General features: G+C 47.5%; 1 long non-coding RNA gene across 1 annotated transcript in view; it reads left to right on the forward strand.

Annotated features, from left to right (window-relative positions):
* Positions 1-20,258, forward strand: part of LOC137537685 (uncharacterized) — a 252,184-nt gene extending 231,926 nt beyond the window's left edge. The window contains exon 4 of the long non-coding RNA XR_011024655.1: positions 20,101-20,258. This is a non-coding gene — a long non-coding RNA (uncharacterized lncRNA). The remainder of the gene's footprint in view (positions 1-20,100) is intronic.
* The last annotated feature ends 974 nt before the right edge of the window (positions 20,259-21,232 follow it).

The following is a 21,232-nucleotide window of genomic DNA, read 5'->3' on the forward strand; positions in this document are numbered from 1 at the left end:
TTGAGCGTAATAGCTGGTGTCGCATGGGCAGCAGCACCTTGTAATGTGTTCCCTGGCAGTGGAGAGGAGACACAGACAGCAGGAGGAAATATAACAGCAGGCAGTGTGAGGAGGATAAGTGTGTGGCAGACTGGCATTTGGCAGCAGGCAGGAGGGCAGGCAGCGAGACATAACAGGCCCTGGGTCCTAGCGGTGGTTCCAGGGCCGTAAATGAACAGCATGAGGTTCCAGACAGCGGTCATGAAGCCCACATTGTCTCCAATACACAATTGGGACAGCACAGTTTTCAACCCGGACACCTCTAAAATAATTACAATTTTTTTTTTCAAAATAATGCAGCTATTGTTGAGCGTAATAGCTGGGCAGCACATTACAAGGTGCTGCGCATGGGCAGCAGCACCTTGTAATGTGTTCCCTGGCAGTGGAGACACACAGACAGCAGAAAGAAATACAGCAGCAGCAGCAGGTGTAATATATGTGTGCGCCACTTCATGTACCCCTCTCGCCGACAACAGGGGCCAGGAATTCGCCTTCCACCCAAGCCTGGTTCATTTTGAGAACCGTCAGTCTGTCCACAGACTTGTGAGACAGACGAGATCGCTTCTCAGTGACGACTCCACCGGCTGCACTGAAGCAACGCTCTGACAGTACGCTGGAAGGGGGGCAGGAGAGCACTTCCAGGGCATACTGCGCAAGTTTGCTCCAGAACGGCAGGTGCTTGACCCAATACTCCATGGGATCCACAGGGGCCACGCTGTCAAGCCCGCTGAAGGACCCCATGTAGTCAGCCACCATGCGGGTCAAGCGCTGCCTGTGACTGGAGAAGGATGCTGCTGCAGGCACCTCCTCTCTAGTCCTTGGCAGAGCTACACTCATGTAGAGCTCTTGGGTCAGAGACAGCAGGTCTGTGGTGCGCGTGCGCTTGCTGCTGGTGGATGCAGGCACCTGCTGCTGCCTCTGTGCTGGCTGGACAGTGGGGGTGGATGTCTGAGGGAAGGCTTCCTCCAAGCGCTCAACAAGGGACAGCTGCAAATCCCTCATTTGTTGCGCACGGTCTCCTCCTGCAGGCAGGAACTGGCTGAGCTTCCCCTTCAGACGTGGGTCCAGCATCATGCAGATCCAGATGTCCTCCCTCTGCTTCATCTGGATGACCCTTGGGTCCTTGCGCAGGCACCTCAGCATGTGCGCTGCCATTTGGAAAACTCTGGCCACGTCTGCTGGCACATCATCGGCAGCCCCAGAGCCAACAGTGCTGTCCTCCTCTTCCTCTGCCCCCTCCACCTCATCCTCTCTCCACTCCCGCACCAGTCCAGCTGCGCTCTGCTGCTCCCCCTCATCAGCAGCAAGGTCAGGGACCTCCACTAACTCCAAGCCCTCCTCCTCAGAGGTGGTCTGTGAAGCTGCCTGCAGCTCCTGCTGGTCCAAGGCTTCCGCTCCCTCTTCCAGCAGTGCATACAGGGCCCTGTCCAGCACACACACCAAGGGGACCCACTCGCACACCATTGCGTGGTCCCTGCTCACCATGTTGGTGGCCTGCAAGAAGGGTGCCAGGACTGAGCACACCTGCTGCATGTGCCCCCAGTCCTCCGTGGAGATGATGGACGGGAGGTTGGTGGCGGCACGCCCAGTTGCAGTGAGGGAGGCAACTGTTGCTCGTGCAACGTACTGGCTGACAGCCTGCCTCTGTTCAACCAGACGCTCCAACATCGCCAGGGTGGAGTTCCAGCAAGATGTAACATCGAGCGTGAGCCGGTGCTGTGGCAGGTGCAGCTCCTTCTGCACCTCTTCCAGGCTCGCCACGGCTGCAGGCGAGTGCCAGAAATGACGCACAACCTTCCTTGCCTCCTCAAGGAGTCGGTCCATCCCCTGGTAGGTCCACAGGAACTTTTGGACTATCAGGTTCAGGACGTGCGCCAGGCAGGGGATGTGGGTCAGGTCTCCCCTGCTGATTGCAGCAACCAGGTTTGCCCCATTTTCGGACACCACCTCTCCGACTCTGAGGCCTCTGGGGGTCAGCTAATTCCTCTCCTGCTCTCGGAGTTTGGCCAGGATATGGTCTTCCCCAGGCTGACCAATTCCAGCAGCGCTTGGCAGTGGCGGGGCTTCACGCTGCTGCTGAGGTGGGGGGTTTGGGCTGGTGTGCCGGAGGATGGAAGCGGATCAGAAGAACCTGCTGCAATTCCGCTGACCCTGCATGGTGGCACCACCCACTGCGTTGTTGGTGCTGCTGCTCTGACAGTGCCCGATGCTGCTCCCCCCTCCTCACCCCCTTCCACCAAGCTGACCCAATGCGCTGTGAAGGACAGATAGCAGCCTGTCCCAAACCGGCTGCTCCACGAGTCCATGGTGACGTGGACCCATTGACCCACTGCATGCTCCAGCCCTCTCCCGACATTGGCCATCACAGAGCGGTGAAGTGCAGGGATGGCCGTGCGTGAGAAAAAATGTCGGCTGGGGATTGGCCAATCAGGGGCTTCACACATCAGGAGTGCACGCTTGTCGCTCCCCTCCTGCACAAGGGAATAAGGCAGGAGTTGGGAGCACATGGCCCATGCCAGCAAGCCGTTCAGCTGACACACGCGACGGCTGCTGGGAGGCAGAACCCTGACCACCCCCTGGAAGGTGTCGCTGAGCAGGGTCTGGCGAGGCCTTTTGCTGACACGGGAATCAGTGGAGGGAGCAGAGGAGGCCACTGAGGACTGGCTGCCAGAACAGGCCTCAGTGTCGGCGGCAGGAGTTGCAGAGGGAGGAGGAGCAGTGCGTTGCTGACGCACTCCTGCTGGTGCTGCTGGAGGTGGAGGAGGGCGGGTGGCTGCTGCCGACGGCTTCGCAGTGGTGGCGGGTCTGCCACTGCCAGCTTCCTTCAACTTCACGAACTCCTCATGCTCATGAAAGTGTTTCCCTGCAAGATGGTTGACCAGAGAGGTGGTGCCAAATGCAGAGGGCTCCTTCCCTCTGCTGAGCTGCTTGCGGCACTGGTTGCAGGTGGCATACCTGCACTCCACATATGGCAGGGTGAAAAAATTCCATATTGGGAAGGTGAAGTTGCCCCTTCGGCTGGAAGGTGCTGCTGCCGCTGGTCTCCCTGTGGTGGTTGGGGGGGGGTTCTTGGTGCGGCTGGTGGCGGTACTGGTAGAACTCGTCTCCGGATCAGCACGCTGTGTGGCCTGCATACCACGCCCACTTGTGATCCTGCCCATGCCTGCGATGCTGATCCTTGTAGCAAGGCCCACAGACGCATCCTCCTCCTCCTCCTCAGAGCTGATGCCATCCCCACTCCCAGGACCTGGCACCCAGTCTCTGTTCTTCACCCTGTCATCATCATCATCCCCCTCCGCAAACATGTCCTGCTGGGATCCCACAAACTCCCCTTCTGCATGCATGGGCGGATGGACAGTCACCACTGTCTGACTGTCCAAAGCATCATCCCCCAAAGTGCCCATGAGCATTCCTTCCTCCGCCAATTCTGCCGCAACAGCATTCCATAACCCCACTGCGCTTGGGGATAAGAAGGTGCTGAGTGACAGGGTGCTGATGTCGCCCGCTGGGGCTGGAGAACTGCACTCCTCCTCCTCCTCCCCAGGCAGTGCTGGTCGGCTGCTGCTGCTCTTGCGAACAGGAGTGGTGGCGGGGGTGGAGGACTCGGTTCCAGAGCTAATGGTGGCCTGCTCATCCACCATCAGTTCCACCACAGCGTCTGCGTCCTTCTCCTCAATAGGACGGCTACGACCTGGCGGTGGGAGGAACATCTGCGCCACACGCTGCTGCTGCTGCTGTGTCTGCAGCGTGACTTCCAGCTGTTGGGCGGCCAAGGCATCCACGGCCAGTGGCTAATAGCGGAATAGCCACTGGTGCAGACGCAGAACTGCGCATGGTGGTGGTGGCGCGGCTACCACGCCCACGACCTCCTCTCTTGGCGATGCCCTTGCTGCCCTTGCTGCCCCTGCCCAAAGCGCGGGTGCCAGTGCCAGACATTGTATATTTTTAATATTATACAAATGAAAAAAAAAAACTTATGTATGTAAAGGTGGGTGGGACAAGTGGGGTACTTTAATGGGGTGGGACTGGTGGTGGTGGGTGTGTGAGGTGACGGACAGGTGTACTCTACAGTAGAGATCGGTGTAGCGCTAACGAGAGAGTGCGCGCTGCACACACAAAGACCCTAGCAGACGCTGACTGACGGTGTCCCTATACACAGACTACAGTACAATTCAGCGAATACACAATAGAAGTAATATATAAACAATAGGACGGGTGTAGCACTAACGAGAGGGTGCGGACAGCGCAGAAGTGCACTGCGCACACAAAGACCCTAGCAGACGCTGACTGACGGTGTCCCTATACACAAACTACAGTACAATTCAGCGAATTCACAATAGAAGTATTATATAAACAATAGGACGGGTGTAGCACTAACGAGAGGGTGCGGACAGCGCAGACGTGCACTGTGCACACAAAGACCCTAGCTGACGCTGACTGACGGTGTCCCTATACACAGACTACAGTACAATTCAGCGAATACACAATAGAAGTAATATATAAACAGTAGGACGGGTGTCGCACTAACGAGAGGGTGCGGACAGCGCAGATGTGCACTGCGCACACAAAGACCCTAGCTGACGCTGACTGACGGTGTCCCTATACACAGACTACAGTACAATTCAGCGAATACACAATAGAAGTAATATATAAACAATAGGACGGGTGTAGCACTAAAGAGAGGGTGCGGACAGCGCAGATGTGCACTGCGCACACAAAGACCCTAGGTAACGTGGTGACGGACGGTCCCTATACACAGATTAAAGTACAGTACACTACAGTACTACTAACTAAACAATAGAAGAATCTAGCTAAATAATAGAACAGGTGTGACTAGATTACAGAGGGCAGATACAGCAGGATAGGTAGAGGAGTAAAGCTGGTCCTTGCTAACTTCAAAATAGTACAATAATCTAACACAGAAGTAGTAGTACAGGAGTAGAGTAGAAGAGGTGAGAGCACAGAGCACAGGTAACTAGAGACTAGAGCACAGAGCAGGGCAGGCTGCCTTGCCTAGGCACAGGGCCTAGCTGCTGGCTGCAGCTGCAGCAGTGACAGTCTCCCTCCCTAGTCCCTATCCTAATCACACAAACTAAACTGCCTAAAATACAATCTATCTACAATGCAAAGCAATACAGTTGAATATCAAGTGTTGGAGTGTAAAAACGCTTGGTTTAGAACAATAGAAATGCACTTGCACACAGACAAAAAGCACTGGAGCAGTCTCTCAGTACTATCAGTCAGTAAGTCGCAAGCAGGACGAGTGAGGCAAGATGGCGCCCAGTATTTATAGAGGGGGGCTTGGCCAGGCTCCCCCTCTGTGATTGGCTGCAGTCAGAGGGCTGGGAGCCCTCTGATTCGCTTGTGAGGACTCGAGGTGACGTCTGTCGTGATGCTATTCGAGCTCGGATAGCTAGGATATCTCTGGATAGCTGCTTGCTATCCGAGTGCGCTCGGATAGCACAGCCCGGATAGCTAATACTATTCAAGCTCGGTATTCGAGCTCGAATAGTGAAAAAAGAGCTAGGATATCCGAGTATCTCAGATATCCTAGCTCAGATGAGCACCACTGTCTGCGAGTGCTCCTCTTCTCCCTATCTACTGCATGTGAAAATAACTACAGAGGTGATGACGTAAAGGACTTCCGAGGCAACAGTTAAACTATATGGTTACTCACCTGGGGCTTCTTCCAGCCCCTAGCAACTGTTTCAGTCCCGCGTGTCCACATCATCTGGTGCGTACTGTGCTTGCGCAGTAGTTTTGCACAGCTGCAGTACGCCCCAGATGACGTGGGCATGCGGACACTCGTAGAAGAGCTGTCGCAATCATTACGGGGGGCCAGCGGGACACCGAGGAGGACCAGGGCTGCGGCTAGGGGTGGGGGACTAAAATGCCTGCTAGGGGCTGGAACAAGCCCCAGGTGAGTAACCATAGATTTTAACTGTCGCCTCTGAAGTCCAGTAAGGACTGGAGTGATAAGACAAAACTCTCAATGCAAAAGCTTATCACTACATGTTAATAAGGCAAACTTCTTTAGTGAATAAAAGTGTACCAGAGATGGCGTATTGAAAAGACTTGTTACTTACCCTGGGCTTCCTGCAGCAGTAATGCATCCCACGCAGTCCTCCCGAGTGCCTTCTTTAAGCCGCGTGGAGGGGCCGTGCATGCGCAGAAGAGCCGATTGGCGCGACTGAGCCAGATTAACGGAGTGATTGCAGCTTAACGGAGGCACTTGGGAGGACAGCGTGGGACGCAGCTGTGCTCATGTGGCTAGAGGAAGCCCCGGGAACGTAACAAATCTTTTTTAATACACTTTCTCTGGTTTCCTTTAAAACATAAAATACAGATTTGTGGTGATAAGTTTTCACTTGCCTAATTATATCACTAGCATGAGCTTAGTGGATTGAGGACATTGTCTACCTGTAACACAGTGGACTTTGTTGGCCAACGGTGAGTTGATCTCCTTGCGAAGACGAACAATTATTACCTTCATAACAGCACTTCATCTATTGAAGCATTTTGCTCTCGAGAATTCTTCTTCTTTTCTATCTGCTATTGGCGCTATTGCAATTACTATGTTCATGAAACAGTTTCTTATTCCTTCAAGTCTTCTCTTCTGGGGAATCTTTTGCATCCACTCTGAGCGTACAATAGCTCTTTCATTCACTGATATATTACATATTACAGTATAAAAGATATTTACACTGGAACCTTTATTGTACTTCAAGATTTCTTTTCAGTGATTTCTTTTTCAATTTTTTTATTCATTTCATCTTCTATTTTTTCAATTGTTGATATTCGCTTTCCTCACTTTCCCTGCACGAATTTCACATAATCCTAATTTCGTAATTACGATGCAAAATCAAAAAGCCAAATTTGAGGAAAACATAATTAACCCATTCAGGTTCCATGGTTTTCACGTGAAAAATGTTCACCTCCCATTCCCCCACTCCCACCTCCCTATAACTTTATCACTACTTATCACAATGAACTGATCTATATCTTGTTTTTTCCGCCACCAATTAGGCTTTCTTTGGGGGGTACATTTTGCTAAGAGCCACTTTACTGTAAACGCATTTTAACAGGAAAAATTAGAAAAAAATGGAAAAATTCATTATTTCTCAGTTTTCAGCCATTATAGTTTTAAAATAATACATGCCTCCATAATTAAAACTCACGTATTGTATTTGCCCATATGTCCCGGTTATTACACCGTTAAAATTATGTCCCTATCACAATGTATGGCGACAATATTTTATTTGGAAATAAAGGTGCATTTTTTCCATTTTGCATCTATCAATATTAACAAGTTTAAAATAAAAAAAAAAAATATATAGAAATATTTCATCTTTACATTGATATTTAAAGAGTTTAGACCCTTAGGTAAATATTTACATGTTTTTTTTTTATTGTAATGTTTTTGTTTTTTTTATAGTAAACATTTTATTTGGGTAGTTTTGGGAGGGTGGGGGGTAAACAATAGATTTATAAATGTAAATGTGTGTTCATTTTAATTTATTTTTATTTTCAGTTGTAGTATTACTTTTTGGCCACAAAATGGCGGCCATGAGTTTGTTTACATGACGTCACTCTAAGCGTAACACACGCTTAGAGTGGTGCATCGGGGAGAGAACGGTCAGAAAAGGCGCAGCTTCCGAGAGAAGCTGTCACTTTTTCAGCGGGGGAGAGGAATCAGTGATCGGGCACCATAGCCCGATACATTGATTCCCTGGCTACCGAATCCGCGGCCGGGAGTGCACGTGCACGCGCGCGATCGGCCGCGGGAGCTTCTACGTCCAGGAACCAAAATAGGTTAATTTTGCATGAAAACTAATCAGAAACCGTATTTTTGCAATTTTATGTAATTTTTGCATAATTTTGTGCCAAATTTACTGATTAATGGCAAAGCTCCCACACATGGTATTATCATCAAAATTGCTAGGTATGGTAAGGAGAATAGTGAAAATAATTTTTGTCAAAATTAGCATTTGAGGCTGGTTTCACAGTGGGCCGTTAAAGTCCCACGTTACAGCAGCCAGTAACACAGCCTAACTCACAGCACTGTAAAATCAATGTGCTGTTCACAGTGCCCACGTTGCGTTACATAGTAACGCAGCACGTTTAAACAAAGTGCTGCATGCTGTACGTTATACTGGCCTAAGCAGCGTTAGACTGTTTGCTCAGTAATGTTGGAGAAAGAGGTCTCCCCTCCTCCTCTGCAGCCAGCCACATGGCTAATTAATATTCACTGCACTGTGGTGACTCGTGGTAGGACTGTAGTGTTGTCCGGATCATGAACGAATCGTTCATTTGATCCGGATCTTTTTTGTGAGTCGAATCATCCAGATCATCACAATGAATGATTCGGTTCACAGTGGATGTCTGTCTGGAAGAAACAGGAACATACAGAATGTACAGTGCAGGGAAAGTCCTGTCCTGCTAATCATTTCACACAGTCTGCTTCCCTAGTAAAATTATTCAAATGATTTGGTTCAAAGATCCGGATCTTTTCAATGATCCGATTCAAATGATCCGAATCCTTAAAAAGATCCGGACTTCCTATCACTAACTTGGAGCGGCTGCTTTGAGAGCTGCATAACTCAACTCAATCTGACGTCCAACTTCAACACCACCATGCGTTGCGTTAGGGGCACGTTATGCGACCATAACGTCCCCTAACATCCCCTTGGTGGAAAAGTAGCCTCAGAAAATTGATTTTAAAAATGGTTTCATTTTTTTTCAGTTCAAAAAACATTTTTCCTTTGTATGTTGCTGAAAGGACAAAGGACAAGAGACACCCGGACACCGGGAGCCCGCTCTGGTGTGATATCGTCTGAGTGGTTTCTCTCAATAGAATATTCTAATCAATATATACTCACAAAAATGGGTTGCTTCAAGGAGGCAACCACTCTTGTCTGCAGGTGGAGAAATACTGTCTCCACTCGGCCTTTTCTTTGGAGGTCTTGGTCGCAACTCCTAAATGAAAATATATTCGATGCGCCTAATCATGAGGCGTCAAACACACTATGAGATAGGGTTTATTAAGTAAATTTGGAAGGTAGGAGGCGCCCGATTGGTAAGGGTAAAGATACTAGATAAATATTTGGGTAACCAAATCAGATAATAAATATCAAATGTCAAAGATTTGAAATATAATTTCATTTATTGGTAGCAAAAGCACAGTAAATGACAACGCGTTTCTCGGCGTAAGCCGCTTCCTCAGGTCAAATGAGTGCCGTGTGGACGGTGCGCGTATCCTGGAGTGCCTGGACAGAAAGCCCTGCGCGGTAACGGGATCCGTTTAAAACCCGGCCAACTGCGGAAGTGAAAGGGGCGGAAGTGACACGTTCACTTACGGCCCGTTCACACTGCACGCGTTTCCAGCCGCGTTTTGGAAACGCGTGCAGGTGGCCGACACGCAGGACATCAGACATTGCATAGAGTGCAATGTCTGACGTTCACACTGCATGCGTTCTGGACCTGTGCGGTCCGGGAACGCATGCTGCACGCAGATTTTACAAAAACGCGCGGCTGTCCCATTCACTTTTCAGTGATGGGATCAGCCACGCAACGCATACGAACGCGGATGGCGTGCGTTCGTACGCGTTGCGGTCCGCATGCGTGGCCGTCCGCATTTTGCAGTCTGAACAGGCCCTACTGTGCTTTTGCTACCAATAAATGAAATTATATTTCAAATCTTTGACATTTGATATTTATTATCTGATTTGGTTACCCAAATATTTATCTAGTATCTTTACCCTTACCAATCGGGCGTCTCCTACCTTCCAAATTTTTCCTTTGTATTTTTAAAATCAATTTTCTCAAAAGCTGCAAGCTCTTTTTGTATTTTTTTTTTACTCATTCCTACTATTCCCCTTAACATACCTATCAATTAAATGACCAAATCGTAATTAAAGAAAACCTGCATTGAAAAAAGGGCCCCTAGGATGTACTTACCTCGAGAGGGGGAAGCCTCTGAATCCGATTGAGGCTTCCCCATCCTCCTCTGTCCCACGGTGGTCTTGCTGGGCTGCTCCAAACAGCGGCCATGTAAATATTTACCTTCCCGGCTTCAGCGCAGGCGCAATAGCGGTTCGAGATAAGGCGGAAATAGCCGATCCCAGTGGGGTCCGCTCTACTGTGCAGGTGCAAGGGATTGGCTATTTCTGCCTGATTCTGAGCCGAGAGCCGCTATTGCGCCTGCCCTGGCGCTGGAGCTGGGGGAGGTAACTATTGGAGGCGCTACTGCGCCACAGCCTGACAAATTGTCGGCTGTGGCTATGGAGGGGCACAGAGAGACCACCATGGGATAGAGGAGGACAGGGGGAAGCCTCAATCAGATTCAGAGGCTTCCCTCTCCCGAGGTAGTGCCCCTTAGGGGCCCTTTTTTTTAATACCGAGTCTCTTTAAGTATGGCCATAATTGCAAAAATGTATGTGACAGTTCCCGGAATCGTAACTAGCAGATTACAATCATCATTAATCTCTACATATATGTCATCTCACTTTCTTAAACATATGAACAAAAAGGAGATAGTGATATTTCCACCTTCTCTCCCTGCTCCCCCACCCATAGTGACCACCAATGTAGAAAACACCCCAATAATCTCAACTAAAGCTCCCTATCTGGGGGTAATTATGGACTCCACACTGTCCCTTCCTCTCACAAGAGGCAGCCAAAATGCTTGTGCATGCTCTAATCATCTCCCGTCTTGACTACTGTAACACCCTTCTCTGTGGCCACACCAAAAAACAGACTGGCACTTCTCCAGTCCTTACTTAACCACCCTGGCGTTCTGATTAAATCGCCAGGGTGGCTGCGGGAGGGTTTTTTTTAAATAAAAAAAAAACTATTTCATGCAGCCAACTGAAAGTTGGCTGCATGAAAGCCCACTAGAGGGCGCTCCGGAGGCGATCTTCCGATCGCCTCCGGCGCCCAGAATAAACAAGGAAGGCCGCAATGAGCGGCCTTCCTTGTTTTGCTTATATCGTCGCCATAGCGACGAGCGGAGTGACGTCATCGACGTCAGCCGACGTCCTGACGTCAGCCGCCTCCGATCCAGCCCTTAGCGCTGGCCGGAACTTTTTGTTCCGGCTACGCTGGGCTCAGGCGGCTGGGGGGACCCTCTTTCGCCGCTGCTCGCGGCGGATCGCCGCAGAGCGGCGGCGATCAGGCAGCACACGCGGCTGGCAAAGTGCCGGCTGCGTGTGCTGCTTTTTATTTGATGAAAATCGGCCCAGCAGGGCCTGAGCGGCGACCTCCGGCGGTGTTGGACGAGCTGAGCTCGTCCAGACCGCTCAGGTGGTTAACTCTACTGCCCGCCTCATCCACCTCTCCTCTCGCTCCTCTGAGGCAGTCCCTTTTTGTCAATCTCTTCATTGTCTTCCTATTGACAAAGGATCCAGTTCAAACTCCTCACCCTATTATACCAAGCTCTAAATAAAGTTGTCACCTCCATACATTCCCTCAATAATCTCCAAAAAAGATCCCAACCGGAACCTTCGCTCCTCCCAGGAGACCCTCTTCTCCTCTAGTTTGGTCTCCTCCTCTGAGTGCAACCACAACTTTGGAAAGTTCTCCCACAGCCTGGCCATCATGTTCCAGCCTGGAAACCTTCAAATGTTCTCTCAAAACACACGTTCAGACACGCCTATAACTTGTTTTAGGTAACACTGGACGTTTCCTGCCTCCGCTAACTCCTGTGTCTTCTTCCCTAATGTCTCCTGCCCACTACCCTCTAGATTGTAAGCTTGCAATGGGCAGGGACCTGCTACTAGTGTTTCTTATTCTGATGTAATTTCTCATATGAACATTGAACATGTACCAGTATTGGTGATGTCTCAAACCACATATCAACAATGTCTGTATTTGTACTTATATTGCTGGATGTCCTGATTGTACAGCATTTTGAACATCTCATGTACCAGGTGGTGTAGGTGTAAAGTTTCATATACACACGCACGATTAAGGCTCGTACACATGTCTGACTGAAGCCAACTTTTTCTCTTTAATTGATCATAATGGTACATGCAAGGCTGGCTTCAGCATGTAGTGTTGTTGGTGTTATAGCGGATAAGTCAGTTGCCTAACACACACTGAGGCCTGGGTTCAATTCCCAGTCTGGGTTAAATTCCCAGCCATGGTGAGTTGGTTTTTGACATGCTACAAATCCTTAAGCATGCTACTTTTTCTCTTGAATTGATCATAATGGTACATGCAAGGCTGGCTTCAGCATGTAGTGTAGTTGGTGGTATAGCGGATAAGTCAGTTGCCTAACACACACTGAGACCTGGGTTAAATTCCCAGCCATGGTATGTAAGCTGGCTTTTGAAAAACTACAATTCCCTGTAAGATGATACTGTCCTCCCTGTAGGAGTAGGGAGAGAGAGAGAGAAAGAGAGACATTTTTAAATTCCGCGGAAATAAAAAAATTTCCGCGGAATTCCGTTTCACAGGTTTAGCAATTCCGTTCCTAATGCCGGAATCGGAATTGACCCCGGAATCCAGCGAGCGTCCCTAGTCGGCACCTCCCGCTGGGAGGGTTTTCAGCAGACAGTACAGCGTGTGTACAGTCTGTTGGCGGACTGATAAGGCTGTTTCTGAATGATCCGCCCGGTGGATCGTTCAGAAACAGCCTTATCACTCCGCCGACAGACTGTACACACGCTGTACTGTCTGCTGAAAACCCGCCCAGCGGGAGGTGCCGACGGACCTGTCGTTGACTTCAGTCAGGCGTGTGTACGAGCCTTTACAGTCGCCCACAGACATCAGGAGTTGGAACTTTAGGCTAGCCATGGGTTCTGTTGCTATGTACAGCAGTACTGATGATTAGAGTTGGGCCGAACCTCCGATTTTAGGTTCGCGAACCCTGTTCGCAAACTTCCGCGAAAGGTTCGGTTCGCGAAAAAGTTCGCGAACCGCAATAGACTTCAATGGGGAGGCGAACTTTGAAAGTTTAAAAAAATTCTATCAACTGGAAAAATTATAGAAAACATGTTTCAAAAGCTCTAATACCTGGAGCCACACCTAATTGAGTGAAATCCACATCACTGCTGGAGGACCCACCCTCCTTCCCGCAAGGTCCTTTATACCATTTGACTCAGTTGTCTGCCTACACTAATTAGTTATGGGACAGCTGCTACACACTCTGCTAGGGAGATTTTAATTGGCCCCCTCCTCCCCTTCTACCTATTCCCTCCTCCCTCCTGCCGGAGGGAGGAGGGTCTCTTCTGCCAGGGAATTATACTATTTTAAAAACCAGTATACATCATACCATAGCTGGGAATACATACATGAGTATACATCATACCATAGCTGGGGATACATACATGAGTATACATCATACCATAGCTGGGAATCAAACCCAGATCTCACTGTGTGGTGGGCACGTCACCCTAAGCACAGTACCACTACAGAAGTAAGTGAAGCTAGCCTAAAATTTAACATTTATGCTCAATGCAATAGAACCATTAGGTTGCTTAAAGGAGAACTGTAGTGAAAGGTATATGGAGGCTACCATATTGATTTCCTTTTAAGCAATACCAGTTACCTGGCTATCCTGCAGATCCTCTGCCTCCAATACTTTTAGCCCTAGACCCTGAACAAGCATGCAGCAGATCTGGTGTTTGACATTTTTGTAAGATCTGACAAGATTAGCTGCATGCTTGTTTCTGGTGTGATTCACACTACAGTGGCTGGATAGTGTACTGGTTAAGGGCTCTGCCTTTGACATGGGAGACCAGGGTTTGAATCCTGGCTAGGTCAAGTACCTATTCAGTAAGGAGTTCAAGGCAAGACTCCCTAACACTGCAGGGTGGCCTCTTGAGCGCGTCCCTGTGGCTTGCAGCTCTTGAGCGCTTTGAGTCCGACAGGAGAAAAGCACTATACAAATGTTTGGATTATTATTATTACTGCAGCCAAATAGATCAGCAGGGCTGCCAGGCAACTGGTATAGCTTAAAAGGAAATCAATATGGCAGCCTCCATATACCTCTCACTACAGTTCTCCTTTAAGCAACCTAATGGTTCTATTGCATTGAGCATAAATGTTAAATTTTAGGCTAGCTTCACTTACTTCTGTAGTGGTACAGTGCTTAGGGTGACATGCCCACCACACAGTGAGATCTGGGTTTGATTCCCAGCTATGGTATGATGTATACTCATGTATGTATCCCCAGCTATGGTATGATGTATACTCATGTATGTATTCCCAGCTATGGTATGATGTATACTGGTTTTTAAAATAGTATAATTCCCTGGCAGAAGAGACCCTCCTCCCTCTGGTAGGAGGGAGGAGGGAATAGGTAGGAGGGTGGAGGGAGGTGGCCAATTAAAATCTCCCTAGCAGAGTGTGTAGCAGCTGTCCCATAACTAATTAGTGTAGCCAGACAACTGAGTCAAATGGTATAAAGGACCTAGCTTGAAGGGAGGGTGGGAGGGTTCTCTAGCACTGAAAGCAGTGTGTTTGACAATAACATGTCTGCTGACAGTGAAATGGAGGCTAAAAATTTTGCTCAATACAGCATTATGGGGCGAATCGAACTTCCGCAAAAGTTCGCCTGATGCAGGCGAACGCGAACCCCCAAAGTTCGCCTGGAACCGTTCGCCGGCGAACCGTTCGGCCCATCTCTACTGATGATGTTGGTGCTATAGAAATTATAAATATATATATATTTCCTTTTTGTGTATGTATATTTGTTTTATTGTCCTGTTATGTTTCTATAAAGGCCACTACGTGTGGATAGTTGTATGCTACTTGTGTTGTATTTAACCGTAGTACAGACAACATTTTTTGTTTTTATGATTATGTTTTATTATGTAGACATTCTGATATTAGCGCACAGTCAATTTACTTTTGTTTCTTCACAAATCAAAACAGCTTGCGGCAGGTAACATCATCAATAGCCACAGCTTGCTTCTTTCCTGCGGGCATGGAAATTATTTTTAAAAAAACGTTGTGTGCCTTTGCAAACATCAACTGGCGCATTTCGGTTTATCAACATCCTGTGAAAAAAATAAAAAACATAGACTGGTTTCAGAAAATAAGAAATTACTTTTTGGATTTTTGAAGCATTTGATGGTCTAATTTCTGCCTCGCTGATGGCAAGACTTCCGCAAAGCTGCCCGAGCAGAACACTTACGTCGTCGTGAGAGACACAACTTTAAAGCGGATCCAAGATGAAAAACTAACTCTAACAAGTAACTGTTGTCTTTATATCTTATCTAAAGTTTAGATAGTTTACACAGCAAATCTAGCTGCAAACAGCTTCAGCAGTTTATGATTATTTATTCCTGTGATAAAATGAGGGCAGCCATGTTCTGTTTGTTACATTGTCACAGGCTGAGGGCTGGAGATGATATTAACTTGCCTGTGTGTAAATTCAGTCCCCTCTCCTCCTCCCTCCTCCCCTCTGCCTCTGAAATCAATGGCTAGTAACCTCCTCCTCCTCCTGCCCAGACTTAGCTCCCATAAGCCCTTGCTACGGTGCCAAGACCATGTGAAAAGCTGTGGGCGAGGCTTGTTTAGTTTATAGGGAATTAGAGTATTAAAACAAAACAAACAAAGTATTTGACTTGAGGAATGCCCTATAAACTATATGAAGAAGGGAACACAATTATGCAATGAGTAAAAGTTTATCTTGGATCCACTTTAAGGACAAGGAAAATGCCTCACTTGAACGTCGCCTTTGGTCTTCTTGAATTGTCTCTTCAGATGGGTAACTCTCATTGAGTATTTTTCTTTTTTTCATTTGCATATTTCATTTTGCCAAAAATGGTGCCTTATTCTTCCATGCAACGATTTTGCATGATTCTTCATTAGAGTTAATGTTTAATTAACTTTCATTAGTCCCTGGAATGCTCAGAAAGCACACGGTGTTATGGAGTGATAAAAAAGATGGAGACCTAATGATATATACCGTCGCCGGTCGTGTTTACTAAGCGGCGCTAAACCATTTTGGAAGTCAGCCGTGTAGGCGAGCCGTTTGCCCTGTGCTGTAATTAAGTCACTAAGCCTTATTAAACATTTATAAAATTATATTATTGTGCAGTTTTAGTCCCAGAATAATTCCCGCGAGTATTATTAAGCATGCCTGGAGAAAAAACAATTAGAAAGTATACGGTAGTGCGGAAATATATTTATCTTTTTACCCAGTGGGTTAAGGAAACGTTCAGATTAGAGCACCACTGCGGGCAAAAATATTTTCTTCTCTTGTTTAGGCTTTGACTTGGTGTATTTCCAGCTGTGTAGAAGCTCCGTGATTGTAGAGTGTCAAATGAATCATGTTTAATGGACAACTATTGTGAAAAATGTTTACATTTAAAATAGACACACATAATAAGTATTGTGGATCAACCACAGCTGAATTGAAAGTTTTGAGTTTTTTATTTAGTTTTTTTTAAACAAAAATGGAATATTTCTTTAAAGGGACTCTGAGCTCTACAAATAAACAAAATTGGTACTTACCTGGGGGTTTCTGGAGCCCACCGTAGCTCAGGAGGTCCCCCGGCGTGGTCCTGGCTCCTCTCCCGGTCCTTCCGCTGCATACTGCACCGCCGACACCCGGTCCGTGTCGGGCTCCCACTTCCTGAACCGGGATGCTCTTCATCATCATGTTGGCCGCTGCGCATCATCACGGTGGCCAGCGTGACAGTACTGCGCATGCGCAATTTAACCACGCATGCGCAGTACTTTCACGCCGGCCACCGTGATGACGCGCATTGGCCAACGTGATGACGAAGAGCGTCCCGGTTCAGGAAGTAGGAGCCCGACACCCGGCCTGGGTGTCGGCGGTGCAGTATGCGGGGGAAGGACCGGGAGAGGAGCCAGGACCACGCCAGGGGACCTCCTGACCTACGGTGGGCTGCAGAAAGCCCCAGGTAAGTACCAATTTCGTTTTATTTTAGAGGTCAGGGTCCCTTTAAAGGGAACCAGAGGTGAGAGTGATACGAAGGCTGCCATATTTATTTCCTTCTAAACAATACCAGTTGCCTGGCTGACCTGCTGATCCTCTGCCTCTAATACTTTTAGCCATAGACCCGAAACAAGCATATACAGATCAGGTACTCTGACTCCGTTAACTCAGGGTTTTTTTTAGATTAGCCATAGGCTTGTCCAAGGGTTTTGACTCAGATACTACTGTATGTATACCAGAAGATCAATCATCGACTGCCGGCAACTGGTATTGTTTACAAGAAAAAAATTACGGCAGCCTCCATATCACTATCACCTCGGGTTCCCTTTAACCACTTAAGTACCAGCGGTCTCTGCCCTTTAAGGACCAGAGACTGATGGTACAGAAACGGCGGAATCCCCCGACAAATGGCCGCACATACCCACCATCACCGTCAGGAACCTGGGCCACCCACTCTGCAGTCTCTATGACGGCAGAGTTCCTGTGAGATGGCCAGGAGCAGCTTTCATTGGCTCCTGGACCTGTCTTTCAATGTAAGCCAATGGAAGTTGCTTACATTGCTTACATTTTGCTTACATTAGTTGCTTACATTGCTTACATGAAACCCGCTCCTGACCCGCTCACAGGGCTCTGCCGTCATAGAGACAGCGGGGATTCAGCGGCGAGATCAGCAGGGGCGACGAAAATGGCGGATGCGCACATCAGCAGTTCATTGAAATCTACGCCCTGCCAACCAGGTAGCCATTAAAACAGGGCGTAGATTTCAATTATCAAGGTCCGGAAGTAGTTAGAGGCAACCTGTCATAAATAAAATATAATATCATTCCTGTCACCCTTACCCCTCTTCCTGTCATGCTGATCCTCGAGTCTCGCTTCTCCCCATGTGGTTAGACCAGCCAGGAGCGGCGTGCGCTGACCGCATGGACGTGACCACAGCAGAGATACCCCTTCAGCAGCTGGCAATAATTGCTAAATGATGAATAACCAGCCCAGCAAACAAGTGGAATTCAGTTGTGTATATTCCCAGGAGATTGCCTTATCTCTAATGTCCTCTGTTTGCAATTAAACTGAATTCATTTTCTGCTTTGTACAGATTCTGTTATCTGGAGGAGGCGGGAAGAGTGCACAATGCTGATAGTCACTCAGCTTTATTCCCAGTGCTTGTAGGCACTTCAGGGAAATAAGTGTTAACCATGCAGAGGACATCACTGGCGTTTTATATGACTTTCTATAGGATTTAACAGGCCATTTAATAAACAAGTGCAAACAGTAACGGCAATGTTTAAAACGATCAGTCACAATTCATCTTCCATCTGTAGTCAGGGCTGGATTTCTGGAAGGGCCACAAGGGCCCAAGGGGGCACCTGGACAGGAAATGGGGTTGCTACATGTGAAAGAGGAGGCTGAAAAGCGGGGCAACACAAGAAAAAGGGAAACTGATGCCCCAGAGAACTGTTCCTGAAAGAGGAGCTGCAGTACATGGATGATGCACATGGAAGAGGGGGCTGCATAAGAAACTGGAGGGGCTGCTGTACATGGATGATACACATGGAAGAGGGGGCTGTACATGGAATGGGAGGGGCTACAGTACATGGATGATACACATGGAAGAGGGGGCTGCACATGGAATGGAAGGGGCTACAGTACATGGATGATACACATGGAAGAGGGGGCTGTACATGGAATGGGAGGGTGTACAGTACTGGAGGGAAAAAAAACACAAAGACAACGGGAGCCCTAATGGTGCAGTATGTCACAATAAATAAAAGTGTTCAAAAAAAACTTCTGAAAAAGGGTTGCTCACAAAGGTGGGTTGCACACGGGGCAACTGACCGCTTCAAGCAAGTGGAGTGTTTAAAACTGACTCCATTCAGGTATACTAGCAGTCCTGGGTCTGGTCGCTCTCTTAGCAAAAAGATCCTGCGTACCTTGATTACCACAGGTGGTGGGATCCCACCTTGGTTCAGGTGCGTAAGGTTCCCCACCAAGGCAAGTGGGGGGGATATGGCACAGAAGTGGTAAAGAGGCGCCCAATTTCTCTAAATTGGGGGGTGGGGGGCATTAAGAATTTCTGCAGGGGGGCTCGGTGGGTCTTAGTTATGCCCCTGATCTTTATTAACCACTTAAGGACCACAGGCTTTACCCCCCCCCCCCCCCCCCAGTGACTAGGCTATTTTACACAAATCAGGCCACTGCAGCTTTAACAGCTCGCTGCAGGGCCGTACAACTCAGCACACAAGTGATTCCCCTTATTTTCTGCCCACCAAAAGAGCTTTATGTTGGTGGGGTCTGATCCCGGTTGGCGTGTTTATTCTTTTTTTTTTATTTGTTTATTTGTAATTGTTTTTTAAATACATTTTACCTTTTTTATATTTAATTTCCCAGAGCTGACCACTCTCCCCCAGCCAGCCAATCACTGTCATCAGCTGAGCTGACATAAGCATCAGCCTATGACAGCCGATCACTCTTGTGGGTCCCAGGGGGACAGCGGTGTCACACGGCTATCCCCAGTACAACGCTGCTGTAGATCGCAGCACTGCACACTGTAAACAGATGGCGGTTTCGCCGTCTAACAGTCTATCGGCGATCACCACTGGAAGACTGATGTACGAGCGGAAAAAAATTATGATGTAATGAATTGGTTGTGTAGTAGGAATAATTACTAGAACATTAGAAGCAAAGAAAATATTCTCATATTTTTATTTTCAGTTATATGGTGTTTTTATAATATTGCATAATTCTCTAATATTTACAATTTATACACTACTCAGCATTCCAAATGATTTTGCAGAGCAGGCAAGTGAACTTTTGACCTGTCCTCTGGGGAAGAAAAAACAATACAATGCCTGACAGTTGAGATAACAAGTTTCAGAAGACAAAGCTCTCTGCGACTTTGAAAGTCTTGGAGCTCAATGGCTTTTTTGCATAGATAACGACAGGAGTTTCTTAACTCTTCCTGTACTGGAAACAATATTAGACTCATATCTCTGCTGCTAATGTTTTATTTCTTAGCTATACTACACATACAAATCATTACATCATAATTATTATTTTTTTGTTTCAGTATCGCTTTAAAATGTTAAACATGCCAGCATGGTTTCCTTCCTTTACGAGGGAGTCTGTGTTCATCTTCCCTGTCTTCCTTTCAGAGTCCCGGAGATAATGGATAGAAGAACCTGTGACCTGTGTCCGCACTGAATGGGACCCCGTCCAGTCATTGTGCGTCCTGTAATTGTAACGCCGCTATAATCTAGCAAAGCAGAATCAATATGAAACCTGTAATTAAATTACTGAGAAATTAAAGAAACCAACTTGCTGTGGTTTTATTTGAATGTATTTATCCAGAAGGTCAATTAACCTATTCCCTGGCCGCAAAAAGAACGGACCTGCACCAAACAAGTGGACAGGGACAAAAGGCATAGAGCACACCATGACATTGAAGCCAACCTTAAAGGATAGATGAACTTTATTGTAAAATTAATAAAGCAATATACAGTAGTATCTAACATTATAATATCATATTTATACTAATGGAGCAAAACTCTTTTGTAGTGCAAACAATTCATCCTCTTCTGTTGTAGATTTGCCGGCGTGCTCAAGGTCATTGTCCTGCTGCATTACCAGATTTAGCTGTCACAAAGATGCCCTCACACACAATACTTTTGGTATACAGCAGAGTACATGGCTGACTGCAAAGTGCCCAGGACCTGTACCCACAAATCAAGCCCATACCATCACCTCTCCACCACCGTGCTTCACAGTTGGTAAGAGGTGTCAGTGGCTTTCACCGATCATGACACTGTGCATTATGGAATACAAGCCTCAAGCGAATTGAATACTTTTCATGGGGAGTCCCAGTATGGTTGGAGGCTCATCACACCCCTAAAGTGATCCAAATCAGTTCCAATGGAACTCAACCCTTGTAGGATCAATTTCCAATTTTCACTTTATTTTGCACATATGATAGCGGTTATATAGCAAACGACCAACAGAATCCACAGATGACTCTTTCATCCACACTTTGCAAACATAACCCTGAATTTCTAACAACGTGGAACAGCATTCTGAGCAAGTGTTCTCAAGATTCTGTATTTTGAAGATTTTGTATTTGGAGATTCTGAAGCCAAAATACATACTTCTTTTTACCTGCCATTTATCCTTAGCAATATGAGCAGAGCTGAAATGCAAGGTTATATTATCCCTCAATCCCCGGGGCAAAATTCGGGGAGCGCTTCCTGGTAGAGGCAGAGCTTTGCACTGTAGGTCTGCCTCTACTGGAGT

The sequence above is a fragment of the Hyperolius riggenbachi genome, chromosome 11 (genome assembly GCF_040937935.1).
Source record: "Hyperolius riggenbachi isolate aHypRig1 chromosome 11, aHypRig1.pri, whole genome shotgun sequence".
NCBI lineage: Eukaryota > Metazoa > Chordata > Amphibia > Anura > Hyperoliidae > Hyperolius > Hyperolius riggenbachi.